The sequence below is a fragment of the Canis lupus genome, chromosome 17 (assembly GCF_003254725.2).
Source record: "Canis lupus dingo isolate Sandy chromosome 17, ASM325472v2, whole genome shotgun sequence".
Classification (NCBI taxonomy): Eukaryota; Metazoa; Chordata; class Mammalia; order Carnivora; family Canidae; genus Canis; species Canis lupus.
Window position 1 is genome coordinate 24,137,416 of NC_064259.1, and position 19,473 is coordinate 24,156,888.

General features: G+C 45.2%; 1 protein-coding gene and 1 long non-coding RNA gene across 9 annotated transcripts in view; one reads left to right on the forward strand and one right to left on the reverse strand.

The window, feature by feature from the left end:
- Positions 1–4,171, reverse strand: part of LOC125752808 (uncharacterized) — a 45,258-nt gene extending 41,087 nt beyond the window's left edge. For all 4 annotated transcript variants that reach the window (XR_007403164.1, XR_007403168.1, XR_007403166.1 and 1 more), the window contains exon 1: positions 4,040–4,171. This is a non-coding gene — a long non-coding RNA (uncharacterized LOC125752808). The remainder of the gene's footprint in view (positions 1–4,039) is intronic.
- A 13,515-nt stretch (positions 4,172–17,686) lies between these two features.
- LCLAT1 (lysocardiolipin acyltransferase 1) overlaps positions 17,687–19,473 on the forward strand; it is a 192,698-nt gene continuing 190,911 nt past the window's right edge. For 2 of the 5 annotated variants that reach the window (XM_049095955.1, XM_049095958.1), the window contains exon 1: positions 17,687–17,867. The gene's annotated coding sequence lies outside the window, so the exon portion shown is untranslated. Of the gene's footprint in view, positions 17,889–18,409; positions 18,569–19,473 lie in introns of those variants that run through there. The other 3 variants (XM_049095956.1, XM_025454256.3, XM_049095957.1) reach the window with 3 other exon arrangements.

Here is a 19,473-nt window from a genome sequence, read left to right on the forward strand (position 1 = left end):
AAGTCACTTAACCTCTCTGATTCTGTGTCCTTGTCTATGAAATGGGAATAATAGTAGTACCTACTTGGCAAGGTTTTATAAGATTTAAAATAAATAGTCCAAGGTTCTTGGCTCCTGGGTGGCTCAGTTGGCTAAGTGTCCCACTCTTGATTTCAGCTCAGGTCATGATCTCAGGGTCGTGAGAGTGAGCCCTGTGTTAGGCTCCATGCTCAGCAGGGAGTCTGATTGGGGGTTCTCTCCCTCTACCCACCACCACGCCCCCTCATGCACTTGCAATCTCTATCTCTAAAATAAATTTAAAAATAAATCTTTAAGTAATCCATGGTTCTTGACACATGGTAAACTAGAAAATGCTGCCTATCGATAGAACTACATTACAAAAATATTAGGCAATAAAGAAGAGAAATACAGGCCCAACAGAATAGCCACAACAGGGGCAGGGTAGCAGGGAACTGGAAAGGAGCTGAAGCAAGTGACTAATGTTTTCCATCATGGGCCTTTTGGTTCTGTTGGATTTGTAAACAGTGCGCAAGTATTACTTGCTTTTCATAAATATTAGGAGAACATGCCATGTACGGTGTGGCTATAATACTGAATTGCATATTTGAAAGGGAATAGAGTAAATCTCTAAAGTCCTCATAAGAAAAAATTTTTATGACTGAAAAAAAAAGAGAACAGAGCACATTTAAAACAAGAAATTGTAGAGTTAGACTATGAAAATTACTCTGGGCAGCATGTTCGTGAGTGGGTCGTGCAGGGCGGCATCAAGGAAAGAAGGGAGCCCCGTTTAGAGTCTTCTGTAATACTCTGGGAGGGAAAGATGAACCTAGAAGATATGGCAATTTCAGCTCTTCTTGTTGGATGTGTGATGCGAGTTATACCTCCTTACCTCTCTTTCAGCCTGAATCATAGCGCTCTCCCTGTAAGCCCCTTGCCCTACCCCCCTACCAGCCACCATGCTCTCCACCGGGAGTCACCTGCTACCCTGCCCCTGTTGTGGCTATTTGGTTGGACCTGTGTTACTCTTCTATATTGCCTAATATTTTTGTAATGACCCGAGGTGTGCCCACGTAAGCACTGGGCAGAGGAGCATTGTAAGATTGGCAGGGGACAGGTCCCAAGGCAGGGGGAAGAGCTTCCAGGGATGCTGTGAGCTGGTTGCATGTCTGCCAGAACCTGAAATCTAGCCTAGGTTCATTCTTTGTGCAAACACATGTTACACGCCTGCCACCTTTCCCACTTCAGGGAGGGCCAGCCCCTGTAATCTAATTTCTGGACGCCTATGCTGGAAGCCGGCGCCTTCTGGTCATTTTCGTAGAGTTTTTGCCAGTTACCCGTAGTCGCTCTTAATCAAATTCTTCCCTTCCTTTGAATTCCTACATTCCTTTCTTGCCTGTGCTGCTGACATTGGCTGTGGCCATGGAATTTTCCGTGTCATAGAAACTGTAGCAATTTTAAGGTTATGGCTGCTAAGTAAACTCTTTGTTTCTATGAAAGCCTGAGCCCTGGAGTTCTGGATGAAACAAATGTTTTGGAGGATGTGAGGTTTCTGTCTGAGTAGACACCGCTGGTCAGAGCAGATTACCAGGGCATCCGTTAGTCCATTAGTTAGCTGGGAAAGTCCTCCGTATTGCCTGTTGTTTTGGGTTGTTCTGACTTATGTTGCTCATTTTGTAAAAAACAAAACAAAAAAACTATAAGCAACTAATGACGACAGAAGCAGACACTTAGGGGTGGGGTTAAATAGTGCACAACGACAATTTAAAGCAGCAAGACATTGTTAAGTGAAAAAAGCAGGTTGCAAATCACTAAGTAAGTACAGGATGACCCCATTTTTCTAAATACGCGTGCATGTGTGTGCACGTGTGTGTGCATGCATATATGGCTAGGAGCATTATACAGTGATTCTGAGACTGAGAGATTTATGAAAGTTTTGTACTTTTCCTAATTTTTGCTTGCCTGCTTTTTCCAATTTTTTTTTCAGACGAACATGTGTTATTTTGTAATAATAAGAAAAACAAGTTATTTAAAAACATAAATAAAAACAGCAAGATCCTGGGCAAACACCATGTGTTTTTGTCTGAATTCCAAATACCCCCACATGAAGGGCCAAGGTCTGGCTTGGCTAGTGGGGGGCCCAAAGAACTGTGGGTGGTAGAGCGGATGCTTCTCCCAGGTGGCAGCAGCGGACATTCAAACTGAGGAACCAGCACATTCACACCCCTTTCAAGAAACCAAGTCCACAGCCATCAAATGAATGGCTAGAGAGCTGACAAAACAAGAGACGGAGGCATATGTTAAAGCTGCACTCTAAGCCAGAAATGTGGGCACATTCATTGGCTTACCCTGTGAGCGCCCACTTTGGGCCAGGATTGTGCTGAGTATCAGGGAGTCAGGAGCAAGGGCAACCAAGGAGGACCCAGGCAGGACCTCAGGGCTTGCTGTCAGGGCTGAGATGTGGCTCAGCAAGCATGGCTTCGAGATCCCTAAGAAGAGCAGTCATGCTGGGATCAGACTAGGGACAAGAGAAGCAACTCCGCTGTAGGTGTAATTCTGGAACAGCCAAGACTCAAGAGAAGCATAAGGCAAGGTATGTGGAAGGGACTCAGCTTCCATAATTTCAAAGTATTCCACGTTCCCCGTACGTACGTCCACGTGTTTACCAATCTGGAAGCTCTCCAAACCCCATCCTTTTGGGATTTTATGGAGGCTTCATTACACAGGCATAATTGATTAAATCATTGGCCAGTGGTGATAGAACTCAATCTCCAGGTCCTCTCTCCTCCCCAGAGGTAGGGCAGGAGGGAAGACCAGGATTGAAAATTCCAACCCTCTGACCCTGTGGTTTGTTGCCCTGGCAACCCGCCCCCAGCCAAAGGTGACCTAGGGGCTTTCCAAAAATCACCTCACTAACATAACAAAAGATTGTTATCATCACTTAGGAAATTCCAAGGCTTTTAGGAACTCTGTAGCAGGAGCGGGGAGAAAGACTGAAAATATATTTTATTATAAACCACAATACCACAGCAGGAGACATGGTTTTCTGGCCAGTAGTCCAATACTCTTTTCATTATACTATCTCAAACTTGTTTGTTATTTAACCCATTTATTTGTCCAACAAACATTTACTGAGCACCTATTATTTGGGAGGCACCATGCTAAGTATTGGAAATTCACTCTTTCAGCCATGCCACTTGGGGCTTATCACCATGCTACTGCAGTTGTATTCAGAAAATCAGATACGGGGATGCCTGGGTGGCTCAGCGGTTGAGTGTCTGACCATAGCTCAGATCAAGTCCCACATGGGGCTCTCCTTGAGGAGCCTCCTTGTCCCTCTGCCTATGTCTCTGCCTCTCTCTCTGTGTCTTTCATGAATAAATAAATAAAATCTAAAAAAAAAAAAAATCAGGTACAGACCCCCATAATTACACTCTAGTCTCTGACCTAGATCAATGATTCTTGATCTTGAATGCATTTAGAATTACCTGGAGAGCTTTTAAAAAACACCAGTGCCCAGACCCCATCCAAACCAATACTATTACAATCTCTGCTATTTTAAAAGTTCCCTGGTGGGGGGGTGGGGGGGAGGGGGTGTCCTAATGTGTAGCCAAAGTTGAGAACGGTGGTTCTAGAGAGTGAGCACAAAGCGTGACCATCTCAGCTACCTTGTGGAAAGCAACAGAAGCTGCAAATACCTGCCAACCACCTCATTCTAAAAGGACCCTTCTGAACTCTGGTCTTGAGCTACCTGAGCTCAGAGGTTCCTCTTGTGCCATCAGACACTCTGGGAGGGGTGGATGTTGAGTTGAGGGTAGCAAGTCATGACTCTGTAGTAGGGTGGCCCAGGCTAGCTGGGGTTCTGGGCCGCAGACAGAGGCCTGGAGCACTGCCTCAGCCTTCCGCTGCAGAGAGCTGACTCTGAGTAAAGGGCTTTGCTTAGCTGTCGGTCACCATTACTATTTTCTGGGTTTTTCTCTGCAAGGAGAGGTCTATGGGTCTATGGGTAGAGAGGGAATGAGAGGAACTAGATAGCACTTACCAAGGATCTTATTCATGCTCAGGCTTCAACCGGCTAGGAAATTGACTCCGAGAGAGGGGAAATGACTTGAAACAATTAGAGCACAATGCAAAACAGGACATGATTCAGTGCCAAAACGTGGCTGCCGGCCAGAACTGCCTACTCGCCGTGCTTTTGAGGAGTAATGGTTCGCCGTGGGTCGCAGTGTACTAGCACTTTCTTTCTGGGTTGATTGACATTCACATTTTCATCTCCCCAGAGCCATTTAGCTGGAACAAATTCATAAGCTAAATTAGATAAAGGCAAACAGAAGAAAAAGAAGGGAAGGGAAAGCGACTTCTATCTGCTAAGCATCTCGTCCCAACAGCTCCACGGCCAGAAACTACTAATTACTCTCATGTAACAGATGGGGAAACTGAGGCTCAAAGAAGTTAAACTCATTTGCCTCAAATCATAGGGTTGGCGAGTAGCAGCAGAACTCAGTCATCAGGTCTGGCTTTCTACTATATTTACCAATTTTGAAACCAGCACTATGCATGTTAAATGATCCATGTTAGCAGCTTGCCTGCAGGTCTGGGAACAGGACAGTGCTGCACGGCGGTAAACTGAGGAGTGCAGATCTCTTATTCTCTCCCCTCTTCTCTTTCTCATCATTCATTTCATGTATTTATTTCTATTTCCCTTAGTTGATCGATATGACCAACATAAAGTGAATATGATCCTCTGAGTTGCATGGAAATAGTAGATACAGAGCGTAGGAAACGGATCCAAGGTGAAGTCTACAACCTGAATCTGAAGGCTACAAGTGCATCAAGGGTAGGACAGCCCCGGGGAATACAATATCCCACGAAGAATTCCAGGGGGAAATGCAAATGTGGGCCCTTTTTAAAAAATGTTTTTATTTATCTAGGAATTGAGGATACTGTCTTCTAAACACATAAATGCATAACTCATGGAAAGATGGGTACATTTTCTTGTTTGGGTATCTGGAAACAGGCTTGGGTATCTTAACTGTTCTGTTGCTTTTCACCGCCATGGACTAAGTACGGCACATTGGGCAGAAGGATTTTGTGACCTTGGTACAGAAAGCATTATTCATGCCATTGTTTGTTTTGTAACATGGGGCAGCTTCTACATGCGGCTGCCTCTTATTTGTTCATGGGAATTATCTTTCATCGCCAAGCAACAAAAAAGAATCAGCCTACATTTCTGAGAGACTAGAATAACACACTATGCCTGATCCTGAGCATTGGTTTGCATGTTAGAGTCTGGGGAGTTTGTGGCTGAGAATCCCTGAAGATAAGGCCTGTTTACTATCCTATTGGCTCCATTTGGCATTTTTTCCTCAGATGCGTTTCTCCCTGTCATAAAGAAATTGTCGACTTTCAGATTCTTTGACACAGGGCATGTGCCAGGATACTCAGAAACTGGCCAGTCGGTAAGCCTAAACGGAGAAGGGGGATGAAGTGACCACTTATCGAGCAAGTACCACGAACTCATAGCCCTGTGGGGCAAATGTTATCATCTCAAATATACAGAACAGAGGATAAAGGAAGTGACGCTCTATCACAGGCAAGTGGTTTGGCATCAGATAGACTGGGTGTACATTTGGCTAGAGGACTGTTTACCTCCTACAGTTGGCCAAAGCCTCTGAGGTTTGCTTTTCTTTCCCCACATTTAATTTTTATACAGCTTTATGTACATAATGCACATATTTTTTTAAAGCATACAATTGGTAAGTTTTGACATATGGGTATACCCATGAAACCATCATGCAATCACGATTATCACAAACATCATCCCCAAAAGTTTTCGCTTCTGCTTCTCTCCACCTCTGTCCTCAGCAACCACTGAACTGCTTTCTGCCTGAGTGGGGTAGGCAGAAATCATGGCCCCATCCAAGACAAAGTTGCCCATGTCCTAAACCCTAAGCTGTCAATGTTGCCTTATATGGTGAAGGGACTTTACAGGTGAGATCTTCCTGGGCCCAGTGTAATCACAAGGGTCCTTAAAATGGTAAAAAGGAAGTAGCACGAGGGTCAGGTCAAAGAAGGGGAAGTGATGAAGGAAGCAGGGTCGGAGTCAGTGAGAGATTTGAATATGCTTCACTGCTGGCTTTGAAGAAGAAGGAAATATCCGCAAGCCAAGGAGTGCAAGTGGCATTTAGAAGCTAGAAAAAGCAAGGAGATGGATTCTTCCCAAGACCTTCCAGAAGGATGCAATCCTTGCAGTACATAGGAATGCTGACACTATGATTTTAGCTCATAGTGAAATCCAGTGTGATAGGCTGAACAATTACCCTCAAAACTATTCAGTCCTAATTTCTGTAATGTATGAATGTTACCTTCTATGGCAAAAGAGATTTTGCAATTATATTTAAATTACAGATTTTGACATGGAAGATTATCCAGGATTATTTGCATGTGCTTTATTTATTTATTTACTTATTTATTTAGATTTTATTTATTTATTCATGAGAGACACAGAAAGAAAGGCAGAGACACAGGCAAAGGGAGAAACAGGCTCCCTGTGGGGACCCCGATGCGGGACTCAATCCCAGGACTCCGGGATCACAAGCTGAGCCAAAGGCAGATGCTCAACCACTGAGCCATTCAGATGTCCCTAGGTGGGCCTTTAATGTAAATATAAATGTGATCACAAGTGGCCTCCTAAGAGGGAGGCAGAGGTGAAGGAGAGTGGAAGGTGCAGGCTTCCAGCTATGGAGTGAATAAATCGTGGGGATGAGAGGTACCACATAAGGCACAGAGTCAGTGATACTGTAACAGCGTTGCATGGTGGCAGATGGCAGGTGAGCACAGCTTAGCTTACTTTATAGATTTGTGGAATCACTATGCTGTAACTGACTAATGTAACATTGTGTGTCAACTACACTTCAGTTAGAAAGAAGAAAAGTAAAAGGCAGGCAGAGGGACATCTTACTATGTTTCCATTGTAATAGGAGAAGGTGCGGAGATGTGGAGAGCAGAGATCAGTGAGTCATATGTTTGAAGATGGAGGACAGGGCCACACACGGAATAGTGTGGATGGCCACTTGCAGCTGAAACAGGCAGGGAGGTGGATTCTTCCCTCAGAGGCTCTAGGAGGCACTAGCACTGCCAATACCTCCACGTCAGCCTGGGGAAACCGATTTTGGACTTCTGACCTGTAAGAGAATAAATCCATGCTATTTTAAGCCACCATGTGTGTGGTAATTTGTTACAGCAGCAGTAGGAAACGAAGACACTGAGTCTCAATTTTACATCTATAAAGTGAGAACAATATATCATTTCTGGGGTTATAGTAAAATTAAATAATTGTTTGTAGCAGATGGTGTTCTTCTCCTGTAATGCTCCTTGTGTCTTTCTCCTCAATGCTGAAAGCATGTGGTCCTTAACTTACCTTAAATTATACTCCCAGTAGTGGCCACGTTAGCAGAGAAAGATGTGTCTGTCCTGTAGGAGCTCTGGTGGGAAGATCATGGGGAATATGCACATATTCCAGGGAAGGATAGTAAGATGAGACCAATTGTAGTCCAGGAAGAATAACCCTACAGAGTTGGTTCTTAGGATGATGGAAGAGCCATAGACAGGAAACCACAAAGGGGAGTAGATTATGGGGAAGGGCTTTGTTTTAAAACGTACCTTTTATTATTCAAGTATTCAGGTAAGGTGAGATCAACACATAAGACTGCCATTGAAAAAAATGTTATTCACAGTTCCCAAGAGGAGGAGACACAGTGCACACCACAGTGTCCACATGGGAAAGCACCAGGTTCAGTCAGGAGGTGAAGCAGTGGGAAGAAAACATGGGAAAAGCCTTTGCTGTGGTTTCCATGGGAAGGGACAGGCAAGGCAGAGTAAGCAGGTTTAGGATTGGTTAGTTTGAATAATTTCAGCAGGCTCTGGGATATAAGGGATGTCCCAAGGTGTCTGGTACTGGGCCTTGGGATGGTTAGGGCAGGGAAATTAGCTTGGACTGTAAGAGCCAGAGAGAAGAGGTATGGGGGAGGGTGGGGATGGGATGGGGACTGTGCTCTGGATTAGTTAGTTTGCCTATGAAAGGCAGGCTTCTAGGTAAATTGTTAGCTACCTCTAGGAATGGGGCCCCAGATACCAGAGCAGCAAGAATAGAGAAATTAAGAAAATCTAGTTAGTACAGCTTTCTGGATGGCCAACCCAAACAGATTATGTAGACATCAGGGTGATTCAATGAAAGTTATAAATAGATGCTGAAGGAATCGAAGTTGGGTCTTAAAGTTCATTACCATTTAGAGAAACAAGGGGGAATAGAAATTGCTTACTAGAAGACACCTAAGTAACTTCTCAGAGACGAACAGTTGGGCTGAAGTGTTCACTGGCAGTATGGGATGTGATAAACAGCGTTGGTTGGTTACTCAATTTCAATTCCCAACCCCACCTTCTTTTGTCACCTCTCCCTATAGATTCTAGAAAGTCAGATGCTTGCTGCTTTCTCACACTCCTTACAGATAGAGGTGGCCATGTGACTAAGCTCTGGCCAATGGGACAATCAGGGACATTTGTGGGGAAGTTTCTGGAAAGGATTTTTCTTCCTGGATAAAAAGATAAAGCCTCATAAGAACACCTTTTCCTCTGCTTACTATTTCCTGCCTGTGATGCCTGGAGTTGTGGCAACCATTATGTGGCTACGAGGCAACAAGCATGAAAATTTGCTAAAGAAGGCAGAGCAGAAGGATGTAAGAACCAGCATCCTTGCTGTCCTCCTTGAGTTATAAAACCAATTCTGAGACTGCCTACCTCTATACTTTGAGTAGTTAATAATAAATACCCATGTGATTTAAGCCATTGGAAATTGAGTTTGCTGTTACTTAGAGCTGAAAGTGTTCCTTGTGTTAAAAAGCAGTAGAACAAATGCCTATGTTTATGTTGGATGAGTGATTCATCATCAGATTCTAAATTTACTTTCTGGCATTTTAATCTTTCTAGCCTAAGTAAAATTTTGGTCCATTGATGTATCAGGTAGAGTATTGGCAAGAAACAAAAGGAATGTTCAGAAGGGATGATTGGAGGGAGTTAAAGGGATTACTATAGAGGTGGAATTAAGGGAGATTTATAGAGGATGATGAAGCACCTCAGGGCTGGATATGAAAAATTGGGCATGCCACACGTCTGGAAGCAAAAGGGGAGGGAATAGGTCCCAGAACTCAGTGAGAGTTGAGCTATAGGAGAGGAGCTGTGGCTGTGGGTGGAGTACACAGCCATTGTCACCCCACTGCCCCACAGTGAGGAGGCCCAGGGAACCAATGCCTTGATCTCTTTCCCATCCATCCTACAGACTCCTGTTGGTGCCTCCCATTAGCTGAACTCTGTCAGAGACAAAGGGTCAGGGAGTCAGCAGATGCCAGTTGGACAAGTCAGCACAAAGTATCTGTGTGTGTGGTAGGGGGATACACATACCTTTTAGAGCTAGGGGAGCAAAAAGAGAACAATCGGAATTAGATTCCACCACTGGTTTATGTTCACATCAATTTATTGCATCTTCTAAGCCACTCATTTCAGCGCTAAGACTCCTGAACTCCCTGACATACTGCCTTCCCAGGATATCAGAACCTTTGCTTTCAAATATGTTATGGATTCCAGAACATTGCTGGGTAAGTATACACTAAGTCTCAGTTACAGAGATGCTTGCACCCAGAAATAACTGTGAGAAGCGGGTACCTCTCAGCCTCCTATCAGATACCCGTGGCCTCTGTCAGCATTGGACTCTGTTTCTTTCACTTGTTAGCACTGAGAAGAGTTGTTCTGGTTTTCTTGGCAGCTGCCTCTTTCTGAGATCTGTTACTGAGTACATAGTCTACCTCATTACTATCCCATTTTCAAGTAGAGGAAGCAATTACATGGGCATAGAGATTACCCCCCAATATAACAAAAATACAATAAGAACAAGGACTTAGGATTTCCTGCTTGTTGGAGTGTTTCCCTGAGCATTGCAGAGAGTGCTCTATTAATGTGACTATCAAATCAATGGCTCATGAGGCTGAGTAATTCATCAGCTGTACGCTTTGGAAAGGATTCTGAAACTTGGGGAAAACTAACCTTCTGGGCAGTAGAGCAGCTTAACATCATGTCCGAATCTTATAGGCACATTAAAGGGGCCTTTAATTTTTTCCTCCCTAAATTAAAGTGGTAGTATGTGCATCTGGTTAAAAATCAGACAGTATAAAAGGCAATACGTTGATGTGTCAGTTCAGTTGCATTCAATTCTTCTTCCCAGAGGCAACTACTGCAACAGGGTCTCCGAGATTCTAGACACAAGTGATCATATATGTATTCTTTTAAAAAGCTAACATTGGGGTATTTGAGTGGCTCAGTCAACTGAGTGTTGATTCTTGATTTCAGTACAGGTCTTGATCTTGGTGTTGTGAGTTCAAGCCCCACATTGGGCTCCACTTTCTAATACGTTGCTGGGATGATTCTTGGAAACTGGGGAAAGTAACCACCACATTAAATAAAGTAGAGATGCTAGAACTACCTTGGCAGAATGTGGACATAGGAATCAAAAAGCTTTGAGAAGTAAGTGTGCTAAAATACATCGACCAAATAAGATCAGAAAGCCTTTCAGATGACTATGTTCTTCAAGAGGGCCTAGGTGGCCATTAAGGTCAAATATCAAATGCTCCAGAAGGGGTACAAGCATCATCAAGAAGCTCAGTGATGTTTGAATTCTGTAGACCAGGGCTGATGGTGGAAGATGTTCTTATAGAAGAGGATCCCTTAGTACAATGGAGATAACAGGATCCTAGAATAGCAGAGACCACTGTGGCAGCCAGGGAGACTGACCTGATCTATGGAGATGAATAAGAGAACATGATATTTCTAGGGACAAGAAGTAGATGAGTAGCAAGAAAGGGTACTGCTTAACATATGATTAGAAAAGATTAAGAAAGCATGAGTGGAAGGCTGGGGTCAATCTCACTGCAATGGCAAGCCATGATCTCCTGCCTGGTTTCAAGAACTAAGCCTGTTCTCAGACCTAGAACACGTGGACTGAAGGAGAGAATGGGTGACCATGAGGAAGGACCTGGAGCAGCATAGCAAATGTATTCACATTTCTTCCGTCCTCCTCCAAAGTGATCTGTGCTTATTCCCTGGGTAACCATCGACTGGGGAAAGAGGAATACCTTGAACTTTTGAGAGATGTTGGTTTCAAGGTCCAAGTTCATGGGTATGCCCAGGGGTCCAAAGCACCATCATGGCCCTCTGTTAAAATCAGGGCATATTGGAGTCAGATAATAAATGAAGTCTCCGCTCAGGTCTATCTCACTGGATCCACTGGGTCTGCTTACCAACCTGGTGATCATTTCGCTGATTTCTGAATGTATAATTGGAATGGACATACTTAGCAGTTGACAGGACTCTCATATTGGTCCTTAACCCATAGAGTAGGAGCTATTGTAGCAGGAAAAGCCAAACAAAGCCTCTGGTACGGCTTCCCTCCCCCAAAGAAGCAAATAAACAAAAATGGTATCACATTCAGGGAAAAATAACATTCATATAGGACAGACAATATTACACTTTTTAAAAAAAGACTTTATTTATTTATTTGAGAGAGAGAAAGTGTGTGACTGGGTAGGGGTGGGAAGGGCAGAGAAGCAGACTTCCCGCTGAGCAGGGAGTCTGGAGCAGGGCTCCATCCCAGGATCATAACCTGAACCAAAGGCAGATGCTCAATTAACTGAGACCCCCAGGGGCCCCTAATATTACACTTTTATAATCTTGCCCTAGGGCTACGTTCATTTTCCTGTTTTCTGTCATAATATATTCCAAAGAGACCTGGACCATCTGGCCATTCTACACATTACCACACTGGTCTATCATATTGAAATATCGTGCTAGTCAAATCTGATGAGCAGAAATTCAAGTATTTTAGATGCCTTGATGAGCCACATACATTCCAGAGTATGGATAAACCCCAGAAAAATTCAGAAGCCTTTCCTATTGATGAAAACTTTAAGTAACAGTTATTAAAATTTTTAAAAAAATATTTATTTATTCATGAGAGACACAGAGAGAGAGGCAGAGACACAGGCAGAGGGAGAGGCAGGCTCCCTGCAGGGAGACTGATACGGGACTCGATTCCAGTATTCCAGGATCACGCCCTGAGCTGAAGGCAGTAGTAGCTCAACCACTGAGCCACCCAGGTGTCCCTTAAGAACATTTTTTTAAAAAGATTTTCTTTATTTATTAATGAGACACACACACACACACACACACACACACACACAGAAGCAGAGGGAGAAGCAAGCTCCACGCAGGGAGTCTGATGTGGGATTGGATGCCGGGACTCCAGGATCATGCCCTGGGCCAAAAGCAGGCGCTAAACCGCTGAGCCACCAAGAGATCCCCTAAAAAATTTTTTTGACATAACTTTAGACTTATAGGAGAGATGCAAGGGAGAACTAAAACTTTTCTTTGCTTTTAACCTAGCTTGTCCTTATGTTAATATCTTACATCCATATAGAACATATGTACAAAGTAAATAACTCTGACACAGTATTATTATCTAAAGTATAGCTCTTATTTGGATACTGAAGCGATCCACTGGTCTAGGCATGTCAGGATATTTCCTACAAAGGACAACTTATGGCACCTTGTATCTTCTGCCACTAAGAAAGAAGCATAATGCTTGGTAGATCTCTTCAGATTGTGGAAGGTGGCTCACTTTAAATAGAGCTCAGATCAAAAAAGGACTCAGCAGAATGTCCAGCCCATTGTACAAGCAGCTCCGTCACTTGGGCCATGCCACCTAACATAGCTCCTGAAACTAGATAGAGGCATCTGTAGTAAATACCATATGGAGCCTCTGGCAAGTCCCAATACAAGAATGAATCACAGCCCCCTAGGGTTCTAGAGCTTGGCCATATGAACTGCGGGAAAGATATATATATATATATATATTTTTTTTAAGATTTTATTTATTTATTCATGAGACACACAGAGAGAGAGAGAGAGAGAGGCAGAGACCCAGGCAGAGGGAGAAGCAGGCTCCATGCAGGGAGCCCTACGTGGGACTCGATCCTAGGACCCTGGGATCACACCCTGGCTGGCTGAAGGCAGATGCTCAACCACTGAGCCGCCAGGGATCCCAAGAGCCACATGTGTTTAGAAAGCATCTCCTGGCATGCTACTAAGCCCTGACGGAATCTGAGCATCTGACCACGGGGTAAATGACTATGGGGCTCAAACTTTCCATCATGAATTGGGTGATACTGGATCCACCAGCTCTTAAGTGTGGGCCTTAGCATTAGTCTTTTAAAATGGAAGTGGTCCATGCAAAATTGAATATGAGTGGGCCCAGAGGACACATGTAAGCTGCATGAACAGATGGCCCAGATCCTCATTCTCTTACTACCTTTGTACCCAATGCCTCTTCCTTCATCCATGGGAAGTACCCCTTGCCCAGATGACACAAGAGGAAACCCCTGAATGTGATCGAAGGTTAATAGGCTGGGTCTGTGCATGCAAGAGGAAAATAGACTGCCATTTCGCTGCAGACCTACTCAGGGTAAGAGTGATCTTCCCAATGGGCACAGTTGAGGCAGTGTTCCTTGTCATTTATTTTGTGTGGGAGAGATCTGACTCAAGAGGAGAATGTACATGGACAAGGGCAGTAGTAGCAAAAGGCTTAGCTGGCTGGTCAGGAGCCTGGAAGAAGCAAGCTTAAAAGACTGGGGTGGAGACGGAAGGGCGTCAGCACAGACTGTGAGGACCTTTGAATCATATGCTAGTTATCCCCAAAGAATATTCAGTGTGGCTGGGCAGAAGGGTTAGAAATAAGGGCACTGATGTCAGAGAGATCTGCACTCAAATCCTCAACTCTTCCCCCACTGGTTGGGGGCCCCTGGGCAAGGGGCTTAACCCCCTTGACTTTCAACATTCCCACCCATCAAAAGGGTGTTTTTATTACAGGACTTCTTTTCCTTTGGTGCCCATGGTTCTTGGTCACCCAGCTCTGAAGAACGAATAGGTAGACCAGACAGAGTGGTGGGCAGCAAAGCCAAAGTTTATTAAGTGATAGTACAAAGCCCCCAAAGAGGGATGGGACCCAAGAGAGTTGCCGATTTGGCGGTTAGGTCTAGGGATTTTTATGGGGTTGTTTTAATCTGATTAACCTTCCCTGTGCCCATAACCCAGCTAGGTTTTTGTCACATGGGAAAGGGTGGAGGGCTCCTTCCAGGGTGGTGTAAAATCCTCTTTAGGGTGGTTTCCTCTTGGCGGGAGCCGGGGGCCTTGTCCCTGCTTGCCTTTCTTCCAAATATCCTTCATCATTTTGAGAATTAAATGATGTGCAGGAAGGGTTAACATGGTACCTGGCACACTGAGATAGCTGTTACTATTCAATATGCTCAATAAGCCTATGAAATAAGCACCAATAGCCAAGTTTATCAGGTAAGAAACAAACCCAGGAAACTTAGGTGACTTAACCAAATCTTCAGTTTACAAAGTGTCAGAAATGGAAGTTAAATTAAGATTTCTTTGGCTTCCAAGCCCATAGGTGGCTTTCACACTCTGAGCTGGAGAAATTGCACTTAGAAGTGAGATATGAGACAAGAGCTTGCTATTGGATGAATTCTCCCTCTCCTTTATGACAATTCTAAAGCGAAAGATTATTCTCCCTATTTTACAGATGAATGCACTGTGGTCAGAGAGATTGCATGACCTGCCCAAGGCCACATAACTAGTAAATGGATGAAGCCGACATTTGAGCTTTCTCTGTACTACTTACATGTTCTTTTACTGGGGGCAGGATTGGTGATTTTTAAAAAGTCTATGGGGACAATCTAAGAAAACTATAATTCCATCAGTCTTGGGGTTAAAGATTGATTTTAGCCTAGTGGAACTCATTTCTAGTGCAAGGGACCTTCTTTACTAAGAGTCAGTAAGTTATTAATAGGGTTATAGCCTGAAGTAGAACAAAAGTGCCCTCTATACAATATGAACTCTCTTCTTCCTTGGTATTTACCTAACTTGTCAAGTTTATGATCAGTGATGCCCAACTGTATTAAAAGTTCATGTATTTTAATCAGTGGGTTGAGTACACCGTACAAGAGTGATCAGTGTGGGGAGTTCTGGCAGATAAACACTACAGGAAATGTTCAGAAGGTCGCTGTATGTTGTGGGAGTCCATTTATTGGAAGGGAAGGTCCCCCAATTTCCTGGATGGCCATAGCACAAATTTACCAAAATTGCAAGGAGATAGCTTGAGCTCAAGTCTTGTAACTGAGCCAGGGTGTTTCAATGCCATACTTTGTATTTGTTCTTCAGTCTTTTCCCTTGTATCCTCTGTAATATTGTAATGTAATAAATATATATTTTGTCTTTGTCCTCCTTCCTAGCACCCTAGTGTTTTGTTGAATGATTGGGGATAGGAGGGTCTTTTGTCATTCACAACAAGCCTTTTTAAAAAAAAAAAAAAATTATTTATTTATTTATTTATTTATTTATTTATTCATGAGAGAGAGAGAGAGAGAGGCAGAGACACAGGCAGAGGAAGAAACAGGCTCCATGCAGGAAGCCCCTTGTGGGACTCGGGGATCACGCCCTGAGCCAAAGGCAGACACTCAACTGCTGAGCCACTCAGGTATCCCAACAAGCCTCTTTCCATAGGAGTTTATGTTAATGACCGACTCCTGGAGGGTGGGGGCTGGTTGCCAGGAGAACTGATTATGTGATTAGAGGTTTAGAACTTTCAACCTAACTGTCCTACCTCCAGGGAAGGGATAGGGGTTGGAGGATGAGCTAATGAGAGATGACCAAAGACTTAAGACTTAATAAATCATATCTATGTAATGAAATCTCCACTAAGAAACCCTAAACAATGGGATTCTGCGAGCTTCTGAGTTGGTGTCCATCACCCATACCTTGCCCTATGCATCTCTTCCATTTGGCTGTTCCTGAGTTTGTATCCTTTACAATAAACCAGAAAATGTAAACACAGCACAGTAGTTCTGTGAGCTGATTCTAGCAAATTAGAACCAGAGCAGGGGGAGTTGTGGGAACCTCTAGTTAATAGTTGCATGGTCAGAGGTACTGGAGACCCCAACTTTTGATTAGTGTCTGAAGTGGGGAGCATTCTTGTGGGACTGGGCCCCTGACTTTTGGGGTCTGCATTAAATTTGAGTAGTTACTATGGAATTGAGTTATACTGGAGCACACCCCATTGGTGTCCACAGAGACTTGGAGAGCGGTGTGGTGTGGAAAACTCACAAATATGGTGGGTATCAGAAGTATTTTGGGTTAATAGGAGTGCATAGCCTCAGATTCTACAGTTTCTATCCTTTCTTTTAGGTCCCCAAGAAAGGCCAAAGCCTAGAAGGTGAAATAGTGAAAACAAACAAACAAACAAACCAACAGAGCACCCAGGATGATTCATTCAAGTCAGTTAATCTTATCCAACATCTGTATTCAAATACATAGAGTTCTATTCTTCAGTTCCAGGAGTTACAGAGATACCAAGATAAAACTTTTTACATAGTCCTTGCTTTCAAAAACCTGCTCTAGTGCCTTCAGGGTTTCTCCTCTGGTCTCTGACCTCAAAAAACTTAAAAACTTGTAGGAATGGGGGGAAAAATCGAGATCTTTTATTCTAGAAATCTTATTTTAAAAGTAAAAATGAGGTCTGAGGTTATAGAGATAATTGGCAGACTTGGCTTTTGTAGTGGTGTTTTCCTCCGCTGTTCCTTTTCCACCGCAATTTTTGCACATCTTAAATATCTCAATCCGCACAAAATTGGAGAGTTTGTGAAGCTGATTTAGGAAAAGGAGCTCCTTTTGATTCACAAAGAAATCTGGGTGGTGGTGGTGGTGGTGGAGGGTGGGTGTTGTTAATTCAGCCTTACTGAAGCTATGCATCCCACATCTGGATGTCCATTATTACACTATACATTTTGCCAGGACACGAACTTTCCGCTTAAAAAACAAGAGCATCCATTCCTCGCCCCGCCCCCGTGCCTTGTAGAATAAAAGAATAAAATGCATAAACATACATGGCAATGTGTGTGATGGGTGACGTTTATTATGTTTTATATATTTTTTTACTCTGTGAATCTTTGTCGAAGGCCAGCAGGAGAAGGCGCAGTGTAGGAAACGTAGAGGTTTAACCACAGTCCTCACCACTACGGAGCTTTCGGGTCTAGTAGGTCCGCCGCAGTAGAAAGTGATGAACACCTTTTACCAGGGGCGTGACGTCAGGGCCGCGGGGCTCGGAGGAGCGGGTTTCTCCAGGAGTGGGGAAATCCTGTGCCTGCAAGGGAGCACTTGGCCCTGCGCATCAGGAGCCCGAGTTCTAGAACTGGTTCTACTACTGATTTGCCCCCGGGACCTCAGGCTATAAATTAGGCTTGTAAATGAAATTCCCCCCAGATTTCTGTTTTGCACTGTGAAACTCTTAAGGGTTGGCTGGACGAGTAGGTTCCCTGGGACAGTGCCCTCCGTGGGTTTCTCACCGCTCTTGCTTGTCGCCCCTACGCCGCCCCGCTCTCCCCGAGGCCAGGCGAGGACGTGTGCGCGGCCCCTTTAAGGGAGCCCTCGACTAAGGGCGTCCCGGGTGCCCCCTCCCCCCGCAGGGGAGCGGGGGCGGGGCGCCGGGGACCCGGGCTTCCCACGCAGCCGGGGACGCCGCCGCGTCACGGCGCCCGCAGCCAATCAGGACGGAGCCTGCCGGGACGCATTACTAGGGCGACGGGCCGGACGCCTCCCCGCTTCGGGATGAATTAGCGGCGGGTTCTGCTCGGAGGTTGTGACCCCCGCGGATTCTTCAGCGCGTCCACGCGCCCCCTACGGCGAAGCGCGACGTCCTCTGCTGGTCACAGGTGGGAGGCCTGACCTGTCAGGTGGGGGTTCCGCGCCGGTAAAATGGCGGCGTCGGCCGGGGGGAATCCCCCCGTTGGCGGAGGGGGAGCCGCCCCACGCGCGCTTGCCCCCGAGCCGCCGGCCTCCCCGGGCTGTGGCCCAGGTAACGGTCACTTGACCAGAAACTGGGGGCCCGACCCAGGTGGCAGCGTCGCGGGCCCAGGTGAGGGGTGGGGCGCGGGGACGCGGCGCCCGCAGGCGGGCGGAGGCGTCGGGGGCTCGAGGCCGGCCCGGGCCGGCTCGGAGGGGGGAGGAGGGCGGGGGGAGGGGGGAGGGGGGAGGGGGCGGGCCAGGTGTCCCGTCGGCGTTCACAGATTGCCGTCGAGACCGTCCTGCCCGACCGGGACGGGTCCCGGAGCTGCCTTGTTAAACCACAGGTGCAAAACGTCCCCAAGTGTCCGCCACGTGCGAGGCTTGGCCGTGGGCCGTGGAGCCCTAACCAGTGTCTCCTTCAGGCGCCAGATGCCTGCACCCAAAGGTGCCAGGGCGGTGGGGCCACGAAAGGAAAGGTAGGCCCCAGCCGGGAGCTGATGTCAAGTCCGACCCTTAACGTGTGTCTTAGCTTCTGCCTGCCTATGAAAGGGAAGGATCAAAAACATAGGGCACTGGAGTGACTTAGAGACGGCTTCCTTCCTCGTGCTTACCTGCCTACCTGCTTCAGGTGGGTTCCCTGGAATATTGGCTCTGCCTTCGAAGCTCACTAGCTGTATTCGTGCACGGGGCTGTAGATGAGGCTGAGGATTGGGATTCCGTTCAAGCCTAGGGAAGCGATGGGAAGCACGGTGAAGGCCTTCCAGAGATGAAATATGGTCTATTAATGTTGCTTATTTGGGCATAGATATGTAATGAAACATAGTTGTTTTCCAAAAAAAAAAAAAAAAAAGTGCCTTAGTGAAAATCCTTTTTGCAAAACTTGATTTTTGAGACTAAAAGGAAATTATCCGTTTTATAAAAGTTGTTATTTAAGAAGGTTTTTGTTGCCACATTATACTTTGATGTGACAGGTAAGCATAATATCAAATGACTTTTTTTTCTGGGTAGCAGGCTTGATTTTTGCAGAGTGCCTTGTTCTGTCGCCGAGAAAGCATAGTAGCGCTTTGTGTTTCAGTCATCAGTAGTTCCTGCCTTTGGAGTGCCCACTGTGTGTCAGGCACTATGAAAGAGGCTTCTCCTACCTTTTAATTTGAGCGAATGACCTAGTTCATCTTCTCCTACCAGGTGTTTTGGCTGGCCGTTGCTCACCACCAAGAGGAAACACTGGTGGAAAACCCCAAAGACTTTATTGCAGAATGCTACCTGGAGGGATTTGGTCAGTTTGGCCTGGGGTTGGGGTAGTTGTGCTTTCTAGTTCCTACTCTGCCATTTAAAATATGTTAGGGAAATCATATAACAACCTGTTTGTCAGTATCTTATCTCTGAAATGGGCAAAGCATTTCTTGTCCAAACAATCTCATTGTACATTTGTGATGGAAAAAAACCAAGACAATATATAATGAAAGGGCTTTTAAAAAAAGTGAAAAATGGAGGCATAACAGGTGACATTTCTTACTTTGTGGTTACTTCTTA